Source organism: Lolium rigidum, chromosome 5, assembly GCF_022539505.1.
Source record: "Lolium rigidum isolate FL_2022 chromosome 5, APGP_CSIRO_Lrig_0.1, whole genome shotgun sequence".
NCBI classification, from domain to species: Eukaryota; Viridiplantae; Streptophyta; class Magnoliopsida; order Poales; family Poaceae; genus Lolium; species Lolium rigidum.
Genome location: NC_061512.1, coordinates 176,208,097 through 176,231,537, shown reverse-complemented (window position 1 = coordinate 176,231,537; position 23,441 = coordinate 176,208,097). Strand labels below are relative to the sequence as shown.

Sequence of the window (23,441 nt, the reverse complement as noted above, 5' to 3'; positions counted from 1 at the left end):
AGGAATCCCGGAAAGTGCCACGGGAAACGGGGTGGACCCCGCCTCTGCCTGCCACACCATGGGGCCGTGTGGTCGCCATCGTGAGACGGATCATGGGCCTGCCCGGAAGCAGCGTCGGAAAGCTGGCTTCGTTTTTTTTTTTAACTAAAAATTACATCCGCTCCAAAAAAAAAAATAAGAGCATCTTCAGCTGCTGCCCGTACCGTCCGCCTGTACTGGGGGGCGGGGCATTCCTGAGATCAATCCTTATAAGTTTCGTGAAGGGAGCCAGATGAAAAGTGAAGCCATTCGTCACCAAACAGAGCCGACACCCATCAGATCCATCTACACCACACCAAAGGATATCCACCACCATTGTTCATTTCTATCTTTGATCTTGATATCATGCATCAGTAGTCCTCACGGGTTGCGGGTTGGAGTGAATCCTCGCACCGTTTATATGCATATAATCTTATAAGTTTGTGTCGAAATTGAATATGAGCTTTGCAATCTTGTATCCTTCGCTCTTTGCCTCGATTTGAGGACCTGCAGGTACCCATGCCTCTTGGATCGATCCAAGAGAAGTGGTGGGATGAGGGGAGAACGGCGTGCTATCGCGAAACCTCAGTGGGAAAAAGGGAAAGTAATGGTACATATTTAGTGTTCGCTTGGGAGTTGGGATCAACGGCACAATCATCTATCTTAATGCTTTAGTCTGTATGTATTTACTTAATAACTGTTGTTACTCGCGGTTGTGGAACAGTGGTTGGATCAAGAGATTGTTGTCACATGTGGTTTTAGGTGCAATAGTATTTACGGATGTGCTGCTCACAAATCACTTATCACTATTTTATTTACTACATATTTGTTCTTCATTTCTATTGTATGCATAGTTGCACGAGAATCCTTGACGCTGGCCTATTTTAATCCATTGAACACAAAACCAAAAAAAAGTAAACTGGAAAGGTCGGGTGAACGTAAGATAAAATCAACTGGCAAGTGTTGTAGATGTTTCCTTTACACCACTTTAGCAGTGCTTCCCAATATTCGATTAAACCTCGATCTTCTAGGGAAAAAGGTTACAATACTACAATCCATAATCTGGATCGAATGTATCACTACATACACACTATGTAGTTGCAGACACACACACACACACTACATAGTTGCAGAGACACACACACTTGCTTCCTTCATTTGTTCATCACCCTAACCAACCATCTCTCCATGGCCCTCTTGACCTTGCATATATAGCCCAATTGAAGCAGTCAGTTCATTTTCTATTTCTAGAGGTATCAATGCATGAAGGTACTGCCCTTCAAGAGCCCTCTCCAAGTGTTCTAGGGGAGGGTACTCCCCTTCACAAATTTGAAGGAGATATGCCCAAGAGGCAATAATAAAAGTGGTTATTATATATCTTTATATTTATGATAAATGTTTATATGTCATGCTATAATTGTATTAACCGAAACATTAGTACATGTGTGATATGTAAACAACAAAGAGTCCCTAGTATGCCTCTTAACTAGCTTGTTGATTAATGGATGATTAGTTTCATAATTATGAACATTGGATGTTATTAATAACAAGGTTATATCATTGTATGAATGATGTAATGGACACACCCAATTAAGCGTAGCATAAGATTACGTCATTAAGTTATTTGCTATAAGCTTTCGATACATAGTTACCTAGTCCTTATGACCATGAGATCATGTAAATCACTTATACCGGAAAGGTACTTTGATTACACCAAACGCCACTGCGTAAATGGGTGGTTATAAAGGTGGGATTAAGTATCCGGAAAGTATGAGTTGAGGCATATGGATCAACAGTGGGATTTGTCCATCCGATGACGGATAGATATACTCTGGGCCCTCTCGGTGGAATGTCGTCTAATTTCTTGCAAGCATATGAATAAGTTCATAAGAGACCACATACCACGGTACGAGTAAAGAGTACTTGTCAGGAGACGGGGTTGAACAAGGTATAGAGTGATACCGATGATCAAACCTCGGACAAGTAAAATATCGCGTGACAAAGGGAATTGGTATCGTATGTGAATGGTTCATTCGATCACTAAAGTCATCGTTGAATATGTGGGAGCCATTATGGATCTCCGGATCCCGCTATTGGTTATTGGTCGGAGTGAGTACTCAACCATGTCCGCATAGTTCGCGAACCGTAGGGTGACACACTTAAAGTTGGATGTTGAAATGGTAGAACTTGAATATGGAATGGAGTTCGAATATTTGTTCGGAGTCCCGGATGAGATCCCGGACATCACGAGGAGTTTCGGAATGGTCCGGAGAATAAGATTCATATATAGGAAGTCATTTTATGAGATTTAAAATGATCCGGAAGGTTCTATGGAAGGTTCTAGAAGGTTCTAGAAAAGTCCGGAAGAAACCACTATGGAAGGCGGAGTCCGGGAGGGACTCCACCTCCATGGCCGGCCAACCCTAGAGGGGGAGGAGTCCCAAGTGGACTCCCCCTATGGGGACCGGCCACCCCCCCACATGGAAGGGGGGAATCCCACCCCAAGTGGGATTCCCACCTTGGGTAGGTTTCCCTATCACATGGAAGGTTTTGGGTTCGGGTCTTATTCGGTGACTTGTAGTCCAACACTTGGGGCTTCCACCTATATAATGAGGGGCCAAGGGGAGGGGGCCGGCCACCCCAAGACCACAGGCTCGGCCGCACCCCTATAGTGGCCGGCCACCCCCTCCCAAACCCTAGCCGCCCCCTCTCTCCTCCATAGCTCCCGCACGCTTAGCAAAGCTCCGCCGGAGTTCTCCACCGCCACCGACACCACGCCGTCGTGCTTTCGGATTCAAGATGAGCTACTACTTCCGCTGCCCGCTGGAACGGGGAGGTGGACGTCGTCTTCATCAACAACCGAACGTGTGACCGAGTACGGAGGTGCTGCCCGTTCGTGGCGCCGTGATCAAGATCTTCTACCCGCTTTTGCAAGCGGCAAGTGAACGTCTACCGCAGCAACAAGAGCCTCATCTTGTAGGCTTTGGAATCTCTTCAAGGGTGAGACTCGATAATCCCCTCGTTGCTACCGTCTTCTAGATTGCATCTTGGCTTGGATTGCGTGTTCGCGGTAGGAAATTTTTTGTTTTTTATGCAACGTTATCCTACAGTGGTATCAGAGCCGTGTCTATGCATAGATGGTTGCACGAGTAGAACACAATGGTTTTGTGGGCGTTGATGCTCTTGTTGTCTTTAGTTTGAGTACTTTGCATCTTTGTGGCATAGTGGGATGAAGCGGCTCGGACTAACTTTACATGACCGCGTTCATGAGACTTGTTCCTCGTTCAACATGCAACTTGTATTGCATAAGAGGCTTTGCGGGTATCTGTCTCTCCTACTATAGTGAAGATTCAATTTACTCTTCTATTGACAACATTAGTATCAACGTTGTGGTTCATGTTCGTAGGTAGATTAGATCTCTCTCGAAAACCCTAAACCACGTAAAATATGCAAACCAAATTAGAGACGTCTAACTTGTTTTTGCAGGGTTTGGTGATGTGATATGGCCATAATGTGATGATGAATATGTATGAGATGATCATTATTGTATTGTGGCAACCGGCAGGAGCCTTATGGTTGTCTTTAAATTTCATGTTGAGTAGTATTTCAAAGTAGTTGTAATAGTTGCTACATGGAGGACAATCATGAAGACGGCGCCATTGACCTTGACGCTACACCGACGATGATGGAGATCATGCCCGAAGATGATGGAGATCATGTCCGTGCTTTGGAGATGAAGATCAAAGGCGCAAAGACAAAAGGGCCATATCATATCACATATGAACTCGCATGTGATGTTAATCCTTTTATGCATCTTATTTTGCTTAGATCGCGACGGTAGCATTATAAGATGATCCCTCACTAAAATCTCAAGATAATAAAGTGTTCATCCTTAGTAGCACCGTTGCCAAGACTTGTCGTTTCGAAGCATCTCGTGATGATCGGGTGTGATAGAATCAACAAGTGCATACAACGGGTGCAAGACAGTTTTGCACATGCGGATACTAAGGTGGCCTTGACGAGCCTAGCATGTACAGACATGGTCTCGGAACACGTGATACCGAAAGGTAGAGCATGAATCATATGGTTGATATGATGAACACTTTGAGTGTTCGCCATTGAAATCACACCTTGTCTCGTGATGATCGGACTTAGGTGCGGTGGATTTGGTTCGTGTGATCACTAAGACAATACGAGGGATATTGTTTTGAGCGGGAGTTCACCTAGATTTTTAATTATGTTGAATTAAAATTTGAACTCAATTTGTCATAAACTTAGTCTAAACTTTTGCAAATATATGTTGTAGAGATGGCGTCCCCAATCAATTTTAACCAGTTCCTAGAGAAAGAAAAACTTAAGAGCAACGAGTAGCAACTTCACCGATCTGGTTCCGTCATGTGAGGATTTTCCTCTCCGGCGGAAATCTGCAATATGTGCTTGATGCACCGCTAGGTGACCCTCATGCGAAGCCGAAACCGATGAAGTAAAAGCTGTTTACGAGACTCGGAAAACTCGGTACTCTCAAGTTCGAGTGTGCCATCTCGTGCGATCTGGAATCCGATCTTCAAAAACGTTTTGAGCACCACGATCCTCATGAGTTGATGAAAGAGCTCGAAAGCTATTTTTGAGACTCATGCGGCCGTGGAATGCTATGAAGCATCGAAACATTTCTTCGAGTTGTATGATGGAAGAAGGCAGCTCCGTTAGTGAGCACATGCTCGCCATAACCGGGCATGCGAAGAAACTCGGTGACTTGGGAATAGTGATTCCTAATAGACGGGGATTAATCGTGTCCTTCAATCACCGCCACCAAGTTACAAGAACTTTGTGATGAACTACAATATGCGGAACATGAACAAGGAGTTACCCGAACTCTTTGGCATGCTAAAAGCTGCTGAGATTGAGATCAAGAAAGAGCACCAAGTGTTGATGGTCAACAAGACCACCAGTTTCAAGAAACAGGGCAAGTCTAAGGGAAAATTCAAGAAGGGTGGCAAGAAAGCTGCCACGCCTCCTATGAAACCTAAGAACGGCCCTAAGCCTGATTTTGAGTGCTATTACTGCAAGGAGAAGGGACACTGGAAGCGTAATTGCTCCAAGTATCTGGCTGATCTGAAGAGCGGCCTTGTCAAGAAGAAGAAAGAAGGTATATATGATATACATGTTATAGATGTTTATCCCACTGGTTCTCGTTCTAGTACACGGGTATTTGATACTTGGTTCGGTTGCTCATATTTGTAACTCGAAATAGGAACTAAAGAATAAACGAAGACTACCGAAAGATGAAGTGACGATGCGCGTTGGAAACGGATCCAAAGTCGATGTGATCGCTGTCGGCACACTTCCTCTACATCTACCTTCGGGATTAGTTTTAAGCCTAAATAATTGTTATTTTGTACCCGCGTTGAGCATGAACATTATATCAGGATCTTGTTTAATGCAAGACGGTTATTCATTCAAGTCTGAGAATAATGGTTGTTCTATTTTTATGAATAATATTTTTTATGGTCGAGCACCTGAAAAGAATGGCTTATTTCTGTTAGATCTCGATAGTAGTGATACGCATATACATAACATTGATGCTAAGCGAATTAATTGAATGATAATTCTACTTATATGTGGCACTGTCGTCTTGGTGATATTGGAGTGAAACGCATGAAGAAATCCATACTGATGGATTACTTGAATCACTTGACTTTGAGTCACTTGATAGATGCAAAGCATGTCTAATGGGAAAAATGACTAAGACTCCATTTTCTCGGTATGATGGAGCGAGCTACCGACTTATTGGAAATCATACATACCGATGTGTGCGGACCAATGAGCGTAGCATCGCGCGGTGGTTATCGTTATGTTCTAACCTTCACAGATGATCTGAGTAGATATGGGTATATCTATTTCATGAAACATAAATCCGAAACTTTCGAGAAGTTTAAGAAATTTCAAAGTGAAGTAGAAAATCAACGTAACAAGAAGATTAAATTTGTACGATCTGATCGTGGAGGTGAATATCTGAGTTATGAGTTTGGCATGCATTTAAAGAAATGCGGAATACTTTCACAATTGACACCGCCAGGAACACCACAAAGAAACGGTGTGTCCGAACGTCGTAATCGAACTCTCTTAGATATGGTTCGTTCTATGATGTCTCTTACTGATTTGCCGTTATCATTTTGGAGTTATGCATTAGAGACAACCGCATTCACTTTAACTAGAGCACCATCAAAATCCGTAGAAATGACACTGTATGAATTATGGTTTAATAAGAAACCTAAGCTGTCGTTCCTGAAAGTTTGGGGTTGCGAAGCCTATGTAAAGAAGTTACAACCGGACAAGCTAGAACCCAAAGCGGAGAAATGCGTCTTCATAGGATACCCTAAGGAAACTATAGGGTACACTTTCTATCACAAATCCGAAGGCAAAATCTTTGTTGCTAAGAACGGAACCTTTCTTGAGAAATAATTTCTCACTAAAGAAGTGACTTGGAAGAAAAGTAGAACTCGATGAGATTGATGAATCTATACTCGTTGATCGGAGTAGCGCGAGTATCGGAAGTTGTACTCGTATCGCCTACATCGGCAACAGAGGAAGCTAATGATAATGATCATGAAACTTCGAACGAGGAAACTACGAACCTCGCAGATCGACAAGGGAACGTGCCACTCTGATTGGTATGATCCTTGTCTAAATGTCATGATTGTGGATAACAATGATGAGGATCCTGCGACGTATGAAGAAGCGATGATGAGCCCAGATTCCAACAAATGGCAAGAAGCCATGAAATCCGAAATGGGATCCATGTATGATAACAAAGTATGGACTTTGGTAGACTTACCTGATAGCCGAAAGGCTGTCGAAAGTAAATGGATCTTCAAGAGAAAAACAAATGCTGATGGTAATATTACTGTCTATAAAGCTCGACTTGTCGCAAAGGGTTTCCGACAAATTCAAGGAGTTGACTACGATGAGACTTTCTCACCTGTAGCGAAGCTAAAATCTGTGACGATTTTGTTAGCAATAGCTGCATTCTTCGATTATGAGATTTGGCAGATGGATGTCAAAACGGCGTTCCTTAATGGAGACATTGAGGAAGAGTTGTATATGGTACAACCCAAAGGTTTTGTCGATCCTAAAAATGCCGACAAAGTATGCAAACTTCAGCGTTCAATCTATGGATCGAAGCAAGCATCAAGAAGTTGGAACCGACGCTTTGATAAGGTGATCAAAGACTTCGGGTTTATACGAGTGTCATGGAGAGGCCAGTATTTACAAGAAAGTGAGTGGGAGCTCCGTAGCATTCCCGATATTATATGTAGATGACATATTATTGATTGGGAATGATATAGAACTATTAAGCAGAGTGTAAAAGGTTATTTGAATAATAGTTTTTCAATGAAAGACCTTGGTGAAGCATCGTATATATTAGGCATCAAGATTTATAGAGATAGATCAAGACGCCTAATAGGGCTATCACAGAGTACATACCTGGACAAGATTCTAAAGAAGTTTAGAATGGACGAAAGCAAGAAAGGGTTCTTACCTATGTTACCAGGCAAGGTTTTGAGTAAGACTCAAGGACCGGCTACGGCAGAAGAAAGAGAAAGAATGAGTAATATCCCCTATGCCTCGGCAGTAGGATCTATCATGTATGCCATGCTATGTACTAGACCGGATATAGCACATGCTGTTAGTTTGACTAGCGAGATATCAAAGTGATCCAGGAATGGAACACTGGACAGCGGTCAAGAATATCCTGAAGTACTTGAAAAGAACTAAGGATATGTTTCTTTGTTATGGAGGTGACCAAGAGCTCGTTGTAAGCGGTTACACCGATGCAAGTTGGAACACTGATCCCGATGACTCTAAGTCACAGTCTGGGTACGTGTTTATATTGAATGGTGCTGCAGATAAGTCGGGCAAGCTCGAGCGAGTGCACGGTGGCGAAGTCTTCAACGGAATCGGAGTACATAGCGGCTCGGAGGCTTCATCGAAGCGGTATGGATGAAGAGGTTCATTGTAGAGCTCGGTGTGGTTCCTAGTGCATTGGACCCATTAATCATTTACTGTGATAACATGGGTGCCATCGCCAATGCACAAGAGCCAAGGTCACAGAAGAGGCTGAAGCATATCAAGCTGCGTTACCACTCGATTCGCGAGTACATCGAAGATGGAGAAGTAAAGATTTGCAAAGTACACACCGATCCGAATGTAGCAGATCCGTTGACTAAAGCTCTCCCTAGGGCAAAGCATGACCAACACCAGAATGCCATGGGTGTTAGGTATATTACAATGTAATCTAGATTATTGACTCTAGTGCAAGTGGGAGACTGAAGGAGTGAAAGATCGAGATGTCGCCTAGAGGGGGGGGGGTGAATAGGCAATTACAAACTCTTGCTGATTTGTCTTGTATGAATGCGGAATTAAACTATCGTTTAGTTTACAAGCACAAACCCTAAATATGCTAAGCTCAACTAAGTGTAACAATAGCAACTAGAGCTAAGCAAGATAGGCACAAGATATATGTAGCACAAGTGATAGCAAGATATATGTACTTCAAGCACGATGGCTATCACAAGGAAAGAGAGCTCGGGTATAGAAATAACCGAGGCACGCGGAGACGAGGATGTATTCCCGTGTTCCCTTGCTTTGCAACAAGGTACGTCACGTTTGGAGGAGTGGAGGTCCCACGAAGGATTCCCGCGCCACGAAGGCTCACCCTATTCTCCGAACCACACCCACGAAGGATAATGGCCCTTTCCTTATGGTTAGCTTTTCCTCCGCTCCGGAGATGGCAAGCTCCACAACCACTTCACAAGCTCCACGAAGGAGAAGCCCGGGCCTCTTCACAATCTTCTTGAAGAGATCACCGGAGCACCAATCACCAAGCCAACTAGGAGGTCACCCTCCAAGAGTAACAAGCTCACGGTCTCTCACTCGAACAAATCGTGGTGGAGAGCTCAACACTATGCAATGATGCAAAGCAAGAACACCGGAGGTGTTCAAGTCCTTCACACTCAAATCCCACCAAAGCAACGAATGCTAGGATGAGATTGGAGAGGAAGAACAAGGGGGAAAGTCAACCAAAGACTCCAAGATCTAGATCCCAAGAGTTTCCCTCACTTAGAGAAGAAATTGATCGGTGGAAGTGTAGATCTAGATCCCCTCTCCCAAATCCTCAAATATGAGCAAGAATGGTTGGAGGATTCAAAGGGGAGAGCAAGTTCTTCAAATAGTAGCAATGGAGGAGAGAGAATGGGAAGAACTAGTTGCTCAAGGTGGAAGAAGGGCTATTTATAGTCCAAGAAGAGAAATAACCGTTGGGGGAAAAACCAGGAGAAAAACGCATTAAAAAGGGCCCAAAAACGTGCCCAGCCGGTGGCCCAGCCGGCCGACCGGGGCTGAGGCCGGACAGGCCGGTCAGCAGCCCGGTCCGACCGGACTGGAGCCAAACACGGCGCGTGGGCCTCGTGGAGAAGCAAAGCCCAGCTTGGGCGGGAGCGGTGGGCCGGCGCGACGAGCCGAGGCCCAGGCGGGGCAACCGGGTGCACCAGCCGCGCGTGGGCGGCGCGAAGGCCCAGGCCGCACGGGGGAGCCAAGGCCGTGTGGGCCGGCGGAGGAGATGCGGCCCGGAGCCGAATCCGGTCGGACCGGGGAACGCGCCAGGCTGGCCGGTCATGGGCCAAAAGGCCTCTGGCCGCGGCCCGGATGGCACCGGTCACCAGGCCGGTCAGGGACCGGGTGGGCCGGCGCGCGGCCCGGCTGACCGGGCGGCCGGCCGGCTGCCACGCCTCTGTTTTTTTCTTTTCTTTTCTTTTTATCCTTTTCTCTTTTACCCTTTTCTTTAATAACAAATGCTCCCGAACTCCGAATCGCATGAAACCAATTTTGTTTGGAAGATAACAACGAATGCTATCTTATGGAAAGTGAAAACCCAAGAATCTGTAGGAGGGGATTTTATCATGAATATAAAAGGTAGAACCTTATATCATGAATAACCGGTAAAATCACCCAACCTCGAAAACGCAATAGAAGATGCATGTGAACTCCGTTTTCGATGAACTTGGGCTTGTTGTAAAGCTAGAAACAAGCTCAAGAACCTCACACCGAGAAATACCAAGAAGCAATAAGAATATGCAAAGTATGCAAAGGATTGAGCTACCTAAGATGATGTGATCAAGTTACCCAACCGGAAGCCCCTCTTGATAGTGCGGCTATCTATCCTATAATCCGGTCTCCCATCAACCACCTCGAGACCGGTAAAAGGAAAACCTATCAAGGTCATACCTTTGCCTTGCGCATCCCATCACTTGTTCATTGTCGCTTCGTGTATACTCACAAATGCTCCCCCATACACAATGATGGGAAAGCTTCATTGATGCACATCTTCACATGTCCACTATCACCAAATGGACGGCAAGCTTCAAGCATGTGATCCGCTCAAGATGCTCATCTTGAACTTGCCCAACTCAACCTTGTATCTTCTCATACTCACATAAGATAGAGCATGGCTAATATTGAGTTCCACATAAGAACTCCATCTTCATTTCTTCTTCTTGATCATATCACATATATATCTTCATACCGATGATCTTGATGCCAATACACAAGGTATACCTTTATCTTCATGGCATCCATACTTGAATCCAACACATGGAGAGCAAGTAGTACCTATGGAATATTCCTTCATATAAACTCAATGAAAACATTAGTCCATAGGGGTTGTCATTAATTACCAAAACCACACATAGGGGCAATGTACCCTTACAATCTCCCCCATTTTGGTAATTGATGACAACCACAATAAGAGGGTTTATATAATGAATATTAGTGACAAGTACGCAACTTATCCGAGAATAAGTTGTATACAAGAGGTTGTATTTGATATGGTCAAGTAACACAAAGCAACTAGTCCATATCAAAACCGACTCTACTCACACAACTACAACAAATACAGTGGATGTGAGTAGAACCAATATATATAGAGAAAACTCCCCCACAATGTATGCACGTGTGATGAACATGAATTCATTGCATACATTGTCAAGATTAACCTTTGGGATAGTTTCCACTATATATATATACAACCATGCAAGACATATAAATATGGAATGCATGAGAGGCAAAACACTTAAGCACAAACCAAGCTTAAGTATAAAACCATTCCCTTAAACCCTCTAAACTTCTCCCCCATTGGCGTCGATTGTCAAAATGGGTGAAAAATTTAGAAGGCCAATATAATATGAGTTCCTCCCCAAAGTGTGCACTTCTCATAATTTGAGCGGAATCAAGTGCACATATCCAATGATGAATACTTGAAGGAAATCAAACTATATTGAGGATCAAAGATTGCATAAAGATAACATGGTGAAGTGAGCTTCAACAAATAAAGCAAGCAATCAAAAGATCCAATTGGACAAACAAAGATATCATGATAAGAGAGATATAGTGCTTCTAGAAATAAGAAAGCTCCCCAAGGTTCGTGCACAAATTATAATGTTTGCATTTGAATACAATATGCACAAACATGGAATCCTCACTCCCTATATATCATCTAGAACACAACTAAGATAAAGAGAGTATGCTTATCAAGAACAACTTTAGTCCAACAATTACGAGATATGAGTGCATGAAGAAAATAAATAAACCAAGCACTCATAAATTTTCTTTACCAACCCACTAAAAACAAAAGGGGTAAAAGATGGTCGGCAAAGAGCAAGGATATCAAGATGATGGATTAACGCTCTTATGTATATGAGTTTCTAAAGTGGACAAAGTGATCCATAAATAAACATGCACACACAAGAGGTTAACAATATAGATAAGACAAGATATCCAAGATGAAGTCATAAAATATACCAAAAGATGTTTGCTTAAGAAGCATATATAGCCTATGGCTCCAATTTTCACTTATGGTATATGAATGAACATCAACCAAGTTAAACCTCAAAAACATTACAACTAACAATAAGGGAAGTAGAGCTAGTTGGAGTGTTTTGAGAAAGGCAACAAGTATCACAAAAATGGATTTATTTCACAAATTCATCAATATTGCACACAAGAGCTCTTTGAGGAATTGATATGCAATAAATTGCTAGAGGGCATATTTGTGATAGGTGAATCATAAAATATGATATATATATACAACCTATCATATGCATCTTCTCAAATTACTCAAGTGTACAATAAGAAGTTTTTTCTTTAAAAGGATTTTTCAAGAACCTCAATATTTTCGAAATAAGGAATTTCATGCCAAGATGCAACCTACAAGAGGTTGGATGATATATGAGTATGCATGAATAAAATACTTGTTACCGAGATAGCAATGGCTTGATGTAGTAGATAAGAGTTCATCGATCATCCTAGCTTGACTCCAATTCTCATATGATGATAACACCTTCCTTATAGATGGGACAAGCCTCCATTGCATCTCCAATGTACCTAAAACATCATTCAAGTACATCTTGTTCCCCAAACTTATTGGGTCCAACATGGTTAGACTAACCACAATATATAGGACACACTCCATATAAACATGTGCATATTTAGATGAAGTTTGAATTTCATGCACATCTTAGCCATTAGGATTTGATGGAGTATATCCTACATAATGGATCGAAAGAAAGCAAGCATGCTACAAGTATAAACAAATTACATATAAGCATGCACCAAAACTTTTAAAGATCCAAGAAAGATATACTTTGGACAAAACATCAAAGAAATTAAATAAGGCATAGAGGTGTCACAAAACAAATTTGTTGTCCAAATTATATCTAAGAAGCAAATCACAAAAGATTTGTTCAACAAAGTTCAACAAATGAACTAAGAAGAGACCATTGAGCATAAATGATGAAATAAAGCAAACACGCTCAAAGATCTTATCTCATTCAACATATAAAGCATAGAAGAAGGAATGAGATAGCAAAACTCCCCAAAAGAGCAAGGTTCAAACAAAATAAACCAAACCCTATACACTTTTCACAATGGCACAATGTACCGAAAGGAAAAGGTTTGCCTTCCAAAACAAACACTTGATGTGAATCAAGAGAATTTATCAAAAGATTTTTCAAAGGGACAAGGAAGACACATGGGAGCAACAAAGATTTGTTGGAAGTAAAATAAGGCAATAAGAAACAATCCAAGGTGAAGATGATCCAAAAATTCAACCACATACAAGGTTATCAATTGTCAAAGACAATGAGTATATTTGAAATAATTTCCGGTGGAGTATTGATAATGTTAGAAAGGATCAACTTCACAATAAAAGGCATAGGATAAGTATATAGAATTGAGCACTATGCACGGATGAAGATTCTTGATAGCTTCAACTAGTCACACAATCACGCACGGCAATGATTAGAATAACTTGAAGCAAACGGTGTCCCAAATAAGATATAGAGATATATATTTGAGGAAAAACCGCACCAAGAATTTCATATTCAAACAAAAGCCCACAAGGTGAGTAATAAAATATTTTTATTAGGAATGGAGCTTGTTTGAGCAAACATGCCACCTAGGAACAAGATAATTAAGAGCATCAACTCTAAGTGGCATAACCTCATATGTTCACATTTTCTAGGCTTGTGATATGTACAAAACATATTACTCCCCCATAATGTGATAAGACATTTCTTCTAAATAAGAGGCAACTAAAATTCAACTAGAGATGATTAATGGATATTTAGAATTTGAATTTCTCATGAGTATGGCACACCACATAGTGACTAGATAATCTTGCAATATCAACACTAAGTGGTGCTACCCATATACACACATTTTATAGAAAGAGAGATGCACAAAGCATATCACTCCCCCAAAATGGGATGCTCCATTAATCACTCAAAGAAAGCCAAATAAGATATCATCAAGATGCATTAGGCTCAAAGCAATACACAAGTATATGGTGAGTCAAACAAACATACTTGAATACACAAATAAGCAAGTAAGACACAACACATACATACACATATTTGGTACAAAACCAAACATGCAAAGGGGCAAGTAACTTACAATAAACATGAAGAGTTGAAGTATAAGTTACCGCAAGGAGGAACATTGGATTATGAGATATAGATGATAATCCATACGACTTGGCTTGGTCAAAATATAATATATGAAGATCCCTTAATTCTTCATGAAGTAGCCAAATCTCCAATGCCCTCCACATGCACCTATTGATCAAGTTTGAGATTGTTGGTCCCCAACCAAGTTGGGTCCTAAGAGATTAGTCACAATAGGCTTGGCAACCCAAATGGTTCTTTTCTTGAAACCACTTTGAGTTCCAACAAACTTGGCAAACACATTGCCATCCTTATCCTTCCCTAGAGAATAATCATTATCAACAACTATAGGGTTAGATAAGGTACCACCTAAGCAAGAAGAAGCAAAGTGCCCCTTCTCACGGCATAAGTAGCAAGTGTTCCCCTTTCTCTTCTTTATTGATTTCTTCTCTTGGGGAACAATATCTTGATTCTTCTTGGGAAGTGGCCTATCTTCAACTTGAGGTCGAGCATGAGCTTGACCTTTACCTTGTGGCCGTTTCCCTTGTTGTTTCTCACTCAAGTGCTTCTTCTTCTTCTTCAATGGGCATGATCTAACATGATGCCCTTCAACCTTGCACTTGAAACAAACCAACTTGGCCGGATCCTTGACTTTGTCTTGGCCCTTCTTCTTGTTGCTCTTGCTCTTGGACTTGTTCTTGTTATTGGAGTTGAATCCAAGTCCACTCTTGTCATTGGGGGATTGTTGCACACTTAGCATCTTGTCAAGTGCGGATTTCCCTTCATGACGCTTTTCCAAGTCTTTCTTTAAAGAAAGGACTTGGGCCTCGAGCTCTTTGATTTCCTCTACATGGTTAGTAGAAATGCAAGTACTAGAGGAAGTAGAAGCTTCATTGTTAGAGCAACAAGGCAAAGTGAGTAATCCAACACAAGGTGTATCACTAGTTTGACTAGGTGGATTACAAGGACTAGCACATGGCAATATAACATTTGTAGTAGAGATTGTGCTAACATCCATATGAGGCTCACAAGATGTTACCTTAGTGATACTTGCCTCATGAGCTAACTTTAGCCCATCATAGGAAATTAGAAGATCATCATGAGAGCTTGAGAGCTTTTTATGACTTTCTTCCAATTCCCTATAATTGCTAGTTAGCAACTCAAGTTGAGCCCTTAGCTCAACATTCTCCTCTAAGGTAGATGCTTCACAAGAATTAGAGTTAGTAGCACAAGCATTAACAATAGTTTTCTCATTTTCATGCATATAGGATTCAATTTTTTGTGTAAGCATAAAATTAGCATGCTTCTCATCTTTTAGCTCATGCTTGAGGAGAGTGAATCTCATTTCCTCATTTTCAACATGGGACTCCAACTTCACTATGGTTTCCTTATATTTATTCAAGATATCCATAGAGTGTTCGAGATTAGCACGAGCTTCTTTATTACCATGAAGAGAAGCATATATCATTGCCATATTAAGCACCAAGGTATTATATTCTTCATCATTATCATCATCATCACTCTCATCATTAGAGGAAGTGTTAGGAGTCAAAGTAGGAGATACCTTTGATCCATTTGCCATAAGGCACATGTGCATACCGGAGAATGAAGATGAAGATATTCTTGAATCCTCATTTGAAAACATGTCTTGATCCATATAGTGTTCGGTTTCCTCTACATTGTTAGTCAACAAACAACTAGAGGAAATATAAGCATTTTGATTATGGGGGCAAGACAAGGTAAGCATATCTTCATGAGATCTATGTAAGCAATTTACACATGATATGCAAGGACTATCAACACAAGCATGTAGGTCATTTTCAATGCTAGATGTGTTTAAGTCCAAAGAGGAAGCATTACAATGGGATAGAGATGAAGAATCATCACTATTGAGCACAATATCAACATTGCAATTTTCCTCACCACTCACCATATCATTACCTCGTGTCTTGCTACACGTTGGTGAAGTGAAAGAAGATGATAATTCATCATGACCGGAGGTGGAAGCAACTTGGAGCTCTTCATGATGTGAAGGGGAAGAGAGCTCCTCGGAGTCACCACCGACCAATTGAGAAGTGGATCCACCAAACATTTCCTTAAGCTTGATCCACATCTCATGAGACGATTTTCGCTTTATATATATCAAGAACCTACGAAAATCGGGTCTCAAAGAGAATAAAAGCTCATTAGATACTTGAGCTTCAAGATGTAAGTTTTTCTCATCCTCTAAAGATAGATTTTGAGAATCCATCGGAGGAGAAAAACCGACATCTAGAAATTGCTCTATATGTGGACACAAGGTCCGAAGCTTACAAAGCAAGCAATTTCGCCACAAATGATAATTTGTGCCAACAAAGATAATTGTGTCATTGTGCACTAAATTACTAGCCGACATCTTTACTCTCAAGGCGGTGAAGCCTAAAACAAGGAGAGACCTTGCTCTGATACCAATTGAAAGATCGAGATGTCGCCTAGAGGGGGGGGTGAATAGGCAATTACAAACTCTTGCGGATTTGTCTTGTATGAATGCGGAATTAAACTATCGTTTAGTTTACAAGCACAAACCCTAAATATGCTAAGCTCAACTAAGTGTAACAATAGCAACTAGAGCTAAGCAAGATAGGCACAAGATATATGTAGCACAAGTGATAGCAAGATATATGTACTTCAAGCACGATGGCTATCACAAGGAAAGAGAGCTCGGGTATAGAAATAACCAAGGCACGCGGAGACGAGGATGTATTCCCGTGTTCCCTTGCTTTGCAACAAGGTACGTCACGTTTGGAGGAGTGGAGGTCCCACGAAGGATTCCCCGCGCCACGAAGGCTCACCCTATTCTCCGAACCACACCCACGAAGGATAATGGCCCTTTCCTTATGGTTAGCTTTTCCTCCGCTCCGGAGATGGCAAGCTCCACAACCACTTCACAAGCTCCACGAAGGAGAAGCCCGGGCCTCTTCACAATCTTCTTGAAGAGATCACCGGAGCACCAATCACCAAGCCAACTAGGAGGTCACCCTCCAAGAGTAACAAGCTCACGGTCTCTCACTCGAACAAATCGTGGTGGAGAGCTCAATACTATGCAATGATGCAAAGCAAGAACACCGGAGGTGTTCAAGTCCTTCACACTCAAATCCCACCAAAGCAACGAATGCTAGGATGAGATTGGAGAGGAAGAACAAGGGGGAAAGTCAACCAAAGACTCCAAGATCTAGATCCCAAGAGTTTCCCTCACTTAGAGAAGAAATCGATCTGGTGGAAGTGTAGATCTAGATCCCTCTCCCAAATCCTCAAATATGAGCAAGAATGGTTGGAGGAATCAAGGGGGAGAGCAAGTTCTTCAAATAGTAGCAATGGAGGAGAGAGAATGGGAAGAACTAGTTGCTCAAGGTGGAAGAAGGGTCTATTTATAGCCCAAGAAGAGAAATAACCGTTGGGGGAAAAACCAAGTGAAAAACGCATTAAAAAGGGCCCAAAAACGTGCCCAGCCGGCGGCCCAGCCGGCCGACCGGGGCTGTGACCGGACAGGCCGGTCAGCAGCCCGGTCTGACCGGACTGGAGGCCAAACACGGCGCGTGGGCCGGTGGAGAAGCAAAGCCCGCCTGGGCGGGAGCGGTGGGCCGCGCGAGGCCAGGCCCAGGCGGGGCAACCGGGTGCACCAGCCGCGCGTGGGCGGCGCGAAGGCCCAGGCCGCACGGGGGAGCCAAGGCCGTGTGGGCCGGCGGAGGAGATGCGGCCCGGAGCCGAATCCGGTCGGACCGGGGAACGCGCCGGCCGGCCGGTCGGGGACCGGGCCTTAGGCCGGTCATGGGCCAAAGGCCTCGGCCGCGGCCCGGATGGCACCGGTCACTCGGGCCGGTCGGGGACCGGGTGGGCCGGCGCGCGGCCCGGTCGACCGGGCGGCCGGCCGGCTGCCACGCCTCTTTTTTTCTTTTCTTTTCTTTTTTATCCTTTTCTTTTTACCCTTTTCTTTAATAACAAATGCTCCCGAACTCCGAATCGCATGAAACCAATTTTGTTTGGAAGATAACAACGAATGCTATCTTATGGAAAGTGAAAACCCAAGAATCTGTAGAGGGATTTTATCATGAATATAAAAGGTAGAACCTTATATCATGAATAACCGGTAAAATCACCCAACCTCGAAAACGCAATAGAAGATGCATGTGAACTCCGTTTTCGATGAACTTGGGCTTGTTGTAAAGCTAGAAACAAGCTCAAGAACCTCACACGAGAAATACCAAGAAGCAATAAGAATATGCAAAGTATGCAAAGGATTGAGCTACCTAAGACGATGTGATCAAGTTACCCAACCGAAAGCCCCTCTTGATAGTGCGGCTATCTATCCTATAATCCGGTCTCCCATCAACCACCTCGAGACCGGTAAAAGGAAAACCTATCAAGGTCATACCTTTGCCTTGCGCATCCCATCACTTGTTCATTGTCGCTTCGTGTATACTCACAAATGCTCCCCATACACAATGATGGGAAAGCTTCATTGATGCACATCTTCACATGTCCACTATCACCAAATGGACGGCAAGCTTCAAGCATGTGATCCGCTCAAGATGCTCATCTTGAACTTGCCCAACTCAACCTTGTATCTTCTCATACTCACATAAGATAGAGCATGGCTAATATTGAGTTCCACATAAGAACTCCATCTTCATTTCTTCTTCTTGATCATATCACATATATATCTTCATACCGATGATCTTGATGCCAATACACAAGGTATACCTTTATCTTCATGGCATCCATACTTGAATCCAACACATGGAGAGCAAGTAGTACCTATGGAATATTCCTTCATATAAACTCAATGAAAACATTAGTCCATAGGGGTTGTCATTAATTACCAAAACCACACATAGGGGCAATGTACCCTTACAAGGAGATATGCCCAAGAGGCAATAATAAAAGTGGTTATTATATATCTTTATGTTTATGATAAATGTTTATATGTCATGCTATAATTGTATTAACCGAAACATTAGTACATGTGTGATATGTAAACAACAAAGAGTCCCTAGTATGCCTCTTAACTAGCTTGTTGATTAATGGATGATTAGTTTCATAATCATGAACATTGGATGTTATTAATAACAAGGTTATATCATTGTATGAATGATGTAATGGACACACCCAATTAAGCGTAGCATAAGATTACGTCATTACGTTATTTGCTATAAGCTTTCGATACATAGTTACCTAGTCCTTATGACCATGAGATCATGTAAATCACTTATACCGGAAAGGTTCTTTGATTACACCAAACGCCACTGCGTAAATGGGTGGTTATAAAGGTGGGATTAAGTATCCGGAAAGTATGAGTTGAGGCATATGGATCAACAAGTGGGATTTGTCCATCCCGATGACTGGATAGATATACTCCGGGCCCTCTCGGTGGAATGTTATCTAATATCTTGCAAGCATATGAATAAGTTCATAAGAGACCACATACCACGATACGAGTAAAGAGTACTTGTCGAGAGACGAGGTTGAACAAGGTATAGAGTGATACCGATGATCAAACCTCGGACAAGTAAAATATCGCGTGACAAAGGGAATTGGTATCGTATGTGAATGGTTCATTCGATCACTAAAGTCATCGTTGAATATGTGGGAGCCATTATGGATCTCCGGATCCCGCTATTGGTTATTGGTCGGAGTGAGTACTCAACCATGTCCGCATAGTTCGCGAACCGTAGGGTGACACACTTAAAGTTGGATGTTGAAATGGTAGAACTTGAATATGGAATGGAGTTCGAATATTTGTTCGGAGTCCCGGATGAGATCCCGGACATCACGAGGAGTTTCGAATGGTCCGGAGAATAAGATTCATATATAGGAAGTCATTTTATGAGATTTAAAATGATCCGAAGGTTCTATGGAAGGTTCTAGAAGGTTCTAGAAAAGTCCGGAAGAAACCACTATGGAAGGCGGAGTCCGGAGGGACTCCACCTCCATGGTCGGCCAACCCTAGAGGGAGGAGTCCCAAGTGGACTCCCCTATGGGGGCCGGCCACCCCCCCACATGGAAGGGGGAATCCCACCCCAAGTGGGATTCCCACCTTGGGTAGGTTTCCCTATCACATGGAAGGTTTTGGGTTCGGGTCTTATTCGGAGACTTGTAGTCCAACACTTGGGGCTTCCACCTATATAATGAGGGGCCAAGGGGAGGGGGCCGGCCACCCCAAGACCACAGCCTGGCCGCACCCCTATAGTGGCCGGCCACCCCCTCCCAAACCCTAGCCGCCCTCTCTCCTCCATAGCTCCCGCACGCTTAGCGAAGCTCCGCCGGAGTTCTCCACCGCCACCGACACCACGCCGTCGTGCTGTCGGATTCAAGAGGAGCTACTACTTCCGCTGCCCGCTGGAACGGGGAGGTGGACGTCGTCTTCATCAACAACCGAACGTGTGACCGAGTACGGAGGTGTTGCCCGTTCGTGGCGCCGTGATCAAGATCTTCTACGCGCTTTTGCAAGCGGCAAGTGAACGTCTACCGCAGCAACAAGAGCCTCATCTTGTAGGCTTTGGAATCTCTTCAAGGGTGAGACTCGATAATCCCCTCATTGCTACCGTCTTCTAGATTGCATCTTGGCTTGGATTGCGTGTTCGCGGTAGGAAAATTTTTGTTTTATATGCAACGTTATCCTACAAAATTTTCTGATTCCTTGCCTCCCTAGGATGTAGTGCATCCACTCTTCTTGGAAGCTCAGCCATGGATGGCATACTAGGTCGGCATGCCCTTATAATGTGAGGTGGAGCATTTTGGAGAAGGCACTGCAAGATAGTGTTTCTCACAAGACATTCACCTAGCTTCTCCAAACTACTCACAGCTTCCTACGCCCTGAATGCTTTGTTCCTCTCCTCTGACATCTCCCTCTCTCTCTTGCACTTGTTCTGTGGTACACTAGCCACTAGGGGATGGGACGGAGCAGGTTCTTGTGTCCTAGAACCAGTGGACCTATGACTATACTCCATGGCTTCTGTTTGCAAACAACAATGCAGTAGCTCATATTTATCAAGAAAAAAGACAGCTACACAACAAATGAATTCACAAGTTAACAGATACTACAAAGAGATAGTGGTAGCATAATCACTTCATTTTTAATTGCATTATCACTCAGTGTCAAAGAATTGTCACTTAATTGCTTGTCACTACATGCTTTCTATGCTTTTTAGGTTACCTTTGACATGTCATTCTATGCAGAAACTATTCCCTCAAAACCCTGACCCAACAGTAGACCCAAGCCATAGACATGATCACATGGTTTACAGGATGGGCCAAGAGGTAACTACATGCCTCTTATTTTATTACTGCTATTAATTAATGTGTACTAGTTACTATGACATAAAGGACTAACTAAAATTACTTGTCCAGGCAGCAACTCATGTATCGATAGCTAGAGCTCATGAGCCAATTTGTTGTTAATGCCAGGGAAAGCATGCCATAGCCAACACAAAGAATGACTACTGCAACTACTGAAAGTAGAGGAAGATCAAGAGAAAATTCAGAGAGGAAGAGGTAGAGGAAGGAACAGAGCAACATCAAACACATATGCAGATTCAGGCATATGAAGAGGAAGGGGAAAATCAATTAGAAGAGCCGGAAAAGAATCTAGAGATTCCAGCACAAGTGGAACTGCAACACAACATCATGATGCGCCTGCTGGAAAAAAAACTGGAGATGCTAACCGTTTGCCCCGGTCAGACGCGCGGGATAGAAATAAGACAATTTGATTTCAAGCAAACCACTCCCTCATGGTAGAGCTTTACCGAACGAGCAGAACTTTCTCTCGTGGTGAAACTTTACCGAGGAGAAAGAACTGCTCAGGGAGGATAGCATGAAGAGAAACAATCCCCCACCAGATGACTTGAGTGTAACTTAGATGTCATGTCCCAGGAGGCTCCCTCTATTTGTTTTCGGAAGTGCTTACTCTTTGTGTGTCATGTATCTCTTTTGTGTTGCTACTATGCGGTAAAGATTCCTATTACTTTTATGTTTTTTTTGTCTATGCATATTGTCTACACTAAAATCCTAGATGGTGCTCCATTTTGAAATTATTTGCCAAACAAACCCGTGTAAATGAGCTACCTAATCTTGCATATTGATCGCTGCCCCTCCACCATTAATCTCCCCTATGCTCTGTGTTGAGTGATGCCACTTCGAGCATGGCATGAAACAATTTTTCCTACTCTTTGTCATCACATTCTGCCTAACTGTTGTTTCCACCATGTTGTCAAACGATTTGCCTGCACCGTGACATAAACGTACTATCATTATTAAAATATTTTAGTTTGATGATTTCTTCATCTACATCCACTTTATCAACATTTTGCTGAATTGCCATTTCCCGGGGGCGCAAAGAGGGGACTAGTTCCCTTAACAATCGTAGAAAATACTAGTGTGAAGAGACAATAGGCTATTTGAACCATGGACCACACTACAAAGATATTGGTTAGATTTTGAAGGTGCAATGAAGAACAAGTGTTATTTAGTTAGCGACGAAAATATCCATATTTCACTGACTAGGAGCCATTGCAATTTACTTTCTTCTGAACGCACATGTGTATTCATGATTTTGGTTTTCATTATCTCTTCTAGCATTTTCCTATCTTCTTTTACCTGGTTACAGTTGCTAAATAGTTAACAAATTTGAGTAATTCTATGTGTGAAATCTGCAAATAATTAAGTTTTGTTGTCCTAAGAATATTGTCTAAAATGGTGTACTTATTGTATTGGCTCAAACGTTGTTCAAAAAGTGGATTCAATTCTAAAATTTTCTGTTCAAGAAAATTATAACTGGCGGGGATAGCTCAGTTGGGAGAGCGTCAGACTGAAGATCTGAAGGTCGCGTGTTCGATCCACGCTCACCGCAATTTGCTATTTTTTTTGCTCCGTTCCGTCTTCGACATTGATTAGCCATTCGATCTTCCGCTCACCGCAATTTCCAATTTGTTGTCGTTTTCTCTTTCCTTTTTCTCATGGAATTCGGAGGCAAGCGCGTTTACAGAGACGGAGAAGAACTGATCAGGTGACTACATTCCGAGTTCGACTTTGAGTCCAGCATGGAATCATCGCATCCTGCAGGTACTCAAGCATAAAATCGACGCCATCTCCTTCTGTTCTTGCACAAAAATTCCGCTCCATCTCCATCTCCTTCCCATCCAACACCATATCCCCCGGCTTGTTCGTTTTTGTGCCGCGTACGTGGAGAAAGCCATGGAGATCGGCAGCATGCTCAACCGGAAGCGCAAGCCACTCGACGCCGCGACGGAGGTCTTCAACGTCTGCCCGGAGCGCGCGCGGGAGGTCGTTCGGGAGCGCTTCCAGTCGGAACTCGTCGCGGTCCGTCGCCTTTTAAAGAAGGCGGCCGCCCTGCCAGTGCCGGTGCCGGTGCCACGATCCGAGGAACCTCCG

At 43.0% G+C, this 23,441-nt stretch overlaps 1 non-coding gene across 1 annotated transcript; it reads left to right on the top strand.

The window, feature by feature from the left end:
- Nucleotides 1-22,826: 22,826 nt before the first annotated feature.
- On the top strand, nt 22,827-22,899 carry TRNAF-GAA. The gene has a single exon. It is a non-coding gene; the product is annotated as a tRNA-Phe (tRNA).
- Nucleotides 22,900-23,441: the final 542 nt, after the last annotated feature.